The sequence below is a fragment of the Montipora capricornis genome, chromosome 10 (assembly GCF_036669925.1).
Source record: "Montipora capricornis isolate CH-2021 chromosome 10, ASM3666992v2, whole genome shotgun sequence".
NCBI classification, from domain to species: Eukaryota; Metazoa; Cnidaria; class Anthozoa; order Scleractinia; family Acroporidae; genus Montipora; species Montipora capricornis.
Window position 1 is genome coordinate 4,644,258 of NC_090892.1, and position 5,000 is coordinate 4,649,257.

Consider the following 5,000-nt stretch of genomic DNA (forward strand, 5'->3'; position numbering starts at 1 on the left):
GGGAGTTAATGGTAATCCTTGAGGTGACTAACTACTTCATAAATAATGTCCTTAGTAAGTGAGTTTGAGGTCCGCACTGAAAGTTACGGACCAAGTTTTTTCCCATCGATCATGGCCCAAAGCCCATAAATCAACGGGAAAAAAATGGAGGATCCATAATTGTACAGAACGGGCTTGAGAAAATGAGGTTAGTAAGATGTTTAGTATATCTCTGTGGTAACTCAGCTGCACAGTGTGAAATGAAAAACTAGTTGAAGTCATAGCTGGGGGTTCAACTGCCACAAAGATTGGCACGTCAAATCAGAAACATTTTGCTACCATGATTTAAACAGTTCTAAAAGTTTATGTAACAGAAAAAGACATTGAAAAACTTGGTTAGAGACTGTTTTATCAACATTTCAATTTAGCGGTTCGTACTTAGGTAGCTCTTATTAACCAAGAGGACGGTCTGTGGGAGAATCTTGACAAGGTCGTGAGTACGGACTGACTGAACGCAGTGAGGTATGTAACACACGGACAAGGTCAAGATTCTTCCATACAGCACATGACTAAAGCTCACGGTTAATAAGATGTTTATTGTACTGCCCAAACAAGAACAATTTAATTTGTTTCAAATGTAAAACTGGTTTGGTACCCAAACTGACCATTTTGCTTGCAAATGGTGATGAGCTGAACTGATTCTGCCAAAGTTTGGCTTGTCCTCCTTACCTTTTTTCTCATCATGCACTTTTTACACTTCCAGAAAGGAAATATGGTAGAAGAAAATACTCAATATTGTTTGGCAGTTTTAGTTTGCAACTTTTTCAAAGCAAAACCATTGCAGGTCTAGATGGGGAAAAATCTAGATTGGCATTCTATTTCAGCCGATTCACATTCGTGGATTTGGTAGTTCCCACTCCTTGTGAGACAGAGCCATATAATAATGTAGAAAAAATGACCCCGCTAATTTAGCCAATCACCAGTGAATGAACTACTCTGAGAGATATAATAATAAATAAATAATTTATTATCTTTATAAAAATTATCTTTCCTTTAAAAATGTAATTGAAATGAACCAAAAAACATGTGTGGGCTGCAAAGTGTTGCAGCTACAAATCATCCTTAGTTCATCAATTCATTTCTGTTGCCTCACTGATCAAAACTGCACCAATGGTTTAGTAATTTCCTTTGGCAACTAGGACGGGCGAGAAACGCAAAACAGGTTTTTGGATTTGAACATAAAGCTAACAGGAATGCATGGATAAAATAAATTTAAAAAGGGCTGAAATGGATTACTGCCCTCCTATACTTAAAAAAATTTTCAATAATTTTAGCCCTTCTTAATAATCCACTTAGAAATTTTCTCTTCTGCGACATTGATCAAAGTAATGGTAATTACTTCCACCGAATTTTATTATTTTAATTATTAACAAAAACGTCTATACATTTAATTTTTTTTACCATGTGTGGCAAGCGGCATTAACTGTCCAAAGCAACTTTTAAAAAAGCATATAGTTTACCATTGTTTACGTTCATTTATTTTGAGGGATTGTTCAAATTGCTTTAAGAATGAACTAGGTTGGTTTAAAAATGTTGCCTTTTAATTAAGTTGAAAAATCACTTTTCTTAAGGGACTTAGGCAATGGCAATTAATAAGCTGGGAGAGCAAAATACAAAAATTTGAGGAAAGGATGTATTTGTCACCGTGGAAAAGGACTGAATGGCTAAAATTAATTGGTCCCCCCTGTTCAGAAACATCAGCCCTTTGTCAGAACAAACACGTCGAAAACTCTAGGCCATTCAATTAATCTTCTTAAAATGGTTATTGTTTTCCCTTTAATTACCCTCTTGGATCACTTTGAAGTGCTGCAATTGAAGTTACTGTGTACTAAAGAGCCAGACGATGAAGAACAGCTTGAGAGAAATGTGTCATGAAAGCTCCATTTTCAGGTAGGTTAAAAAGAAATTATTTTTAGAGCTACTTTGTTTAAAAGGGGGAAGGAAGGTGGGGGAGGAGGGGGAAGAGAATATACTCTTTACAGACCTTCTCAAAAACAAAGCTTAGTGACAGGACGTCATTGCCAGAGTTGGAAGCAAGAAGGTATAAAAATGTCTACGTGCAGCAAACACTCCACTGACTGTTTGCTCTAATCATTCTAGTTACTTTCAGAAGAAAAAAAAAAAAAAAAAAGGATGATGATGAAGAGCTGTATAACAATTCTATTCACTGTAATTCGATTGGTTGGATTAATGGGACACCCCCCTGTTTTGTTTTAGTTTGAATGAAATAGACCTTGCTGTCCATTATTTCTCTCTCTACGTAATGCTCTGGTTTATTATATTGTGTCTTGATTGTTAAGGGAAAAGCACACTACGACTGTAGCCCACCATTTAAACTTTCAAATGTCCCACACTTGACTCAAACTTCTCCGAATGAAGGTCAATGGGAATCCTTGGCCCAATTTACATCATAAAACCCCTGCTACCAATACACCTTTACTGTAATTAAAAAAAAACAAGATAGAGCTACATGTACTTGTTAATTTTTAAACTGCACATGTCTGTCATGCAATTACAATAATATTATTCTTGCAGCTGTAAGAGCTTTACCTTTTTCCAAACTTGAGATGTAGTATAACCAAAAAAAGGAGGTACCCAAAACAAGACACAGGACCACCACGACTGTGATGTAAGCAATGCCCAGAAGAACAGAAATGGATTTTTGCCACCAATCCAAGAAGTAGTACTTGAAAATAATCCTCTTCTCACACCCAAAAGCGGACACAGGGAAAATCTGTTAGTCTTAGTTAAAAGGACTACCAGTAATTTACCTTTTACAGGAATACAGGATACAAAATAACAGGAATGTTGGAAATTTGCAATTCAATATTAATTGATTCATTGTCAAATAACATTTCATTCATTTCCACATCTAGTTAAAAAATTTAAAGTTCCTACTTATAGGCCAACAGCCAGAGGGCAAGTATTGGAGACTTCTGAAGTAGTACTACACTGTTAATGAATCTTCAACCTTGACGAGACCATGTAAATTCAATATAAAAACATTTTTAATAAACAAACACATGTGTTACTTAATATAAAAAGTGACTTTTCAGCATGGAGAATGTATTTTTATGGCCTTGCTTTTTTTCTGAGACTGCAATATATGAAGAACATCTGCGGTACAAAAATTAATCAACTAGGTACTAATATTGCCACAGTTTTACAGTATCTTAACCATTTCAGGTCTTGAAAGGGGGAAATTGTCTGGCGTGAGACCAGCACTTTAAATAATTGATATGTGGCCACTGGGAAGACGGCCCTAGTTAGGGATGGAGTGGAACCTAGATGTTGTTAACTTGTGATGTACCATTTGGAAGAAGGCCCATTCATGTCATGTCAAGAAGAAAACATTTAAATGGCGAAAAGACTGTGTAAACAGTAGCTAAAAGTACATTGCTTATCACATAAAGTACGCAATCCTGAACATATACATATTACTGGTAGTAGATGCAAATTTCTACTCAGTAATAACATGAAAGGATACTGTAGTTGATATCAAGTCGATACTCTCCTTTCGGCAGACCAGTTTCAAATCTCCTTTGCTGGATAATCTTACGATTAAGCTTACGGAATTGAAAATGCAGCAGTTCGACAATCCAGACCATGAAGTCCTGAATTTTGAAAGCCATTGTTGTTCATCAGGAGTCATTGACGCTAAGTTCATACACAGGCCGTGGCCAGTTGGTTGGTGGTTTAGCATAATCCTTTTAAAAAGCAACTTTCAAGTCTCCAGGGGGATTTTTTAAATGCTTCAATTCTCGGTCTGATTTTCCATGCGAGATCCTTAAATGTCAGACCAACTATGACTGGCTTTGAAGGCTCCTTCAACCATTTAAGTGTTAAAAACTGTCTGCAAGGCAAAACAAAAATCCAAGATTGCATCGTATGACTCTACACATAAGGCAATTCCTCTATTTGACAGCCGGTCTGTTTGGAGAAAACTTTAAATCAAAGATGCAGAGGATGTTTGGAGAGAGACGAGAAATAAGAAGGAAAGAAAGATGGACAGAGAGACAGGAGACAATCTATTGAGGAGCATGTTGTTTTTAACTGCATTTTGTAATCTTTAATCTCCATTACAAACAAAACTACTTGGACCTACAACAACAAATGATTGAAAGCAAGAAGTAAACAAGGAAAAGAATGACCACTGAGCCAATCAATGTTCACAATACAGGACAATACAATTTGAAGGATACAGGCTCAAGGCATGTTTTTAGAACCTGTGGACGCTACCGTATCATTCATTTACAGTATTGGAACACAATGACAAACAACCATGCAGAATATACCAGCCCAATTTTTGATAACTTAAAGATACACATAAACTTAAAGCTGGAAATGTGTGCATACATACTATTTTAAATTAGTAGTAGGGTTGTCTCCCCTACTGGTTTACAAAAGCAAAGTTTCCCGGGGTTCCACACTCATTCTGACCCACTCGTTTGAATTTAATTTTTGCCTTTTTCAAAGGTAAGTCCCTGGGTTAACTTTTCGCCGGCACAGAGTCTTACAAATAGCCAACTGGTTTGCCTCTGGCCAGTTGGGATTCTTTAAAACCGTTGTTGTTTTGTTCTTCCGTTTCGATGATTTTTTTTATTGGCCCTGAAAATCCCCTATGATGAGTGGTCAATTAAGCATTAATTATATATTGTATTGTATTCTAAGCAATACTCTCACAGATTGGTTAGCTGAGTGAACCCATCCTAGACTTACCATTAAAAAGACTGTTTTGCAATTGCCCCACAAGGAGCTATTGGAGTACCATTAATCTTGGCAAATGGATCACAGTCACTAGTTACTTTTCCCTTCAAATGTCCATTGAGCTGAAGATCATCTCGCGACCGCACATAGCGCCTATGGTTCTACATATATTACATAAAAAAGATTACACAAGTAAATGGGTAATTGTGAAGAAGAGCTCCCCAAAAATCCTGTCGGCCGACTGTCAGCGGCAA

The 5,000-nt window shown here is 36.7% G+C and overlaps 1 pseudogene; it reads right to left on the reverse strand.

Moving 5' to 3' along the window:
* LOC138019003 (cell cycle control protein 50A-like) overlaps nt 1-5,000 on the reverse strand; it is a 27,900-nt pseudogene that overhangs the window by 17,957 nt on the left and 4,943 nt on the right.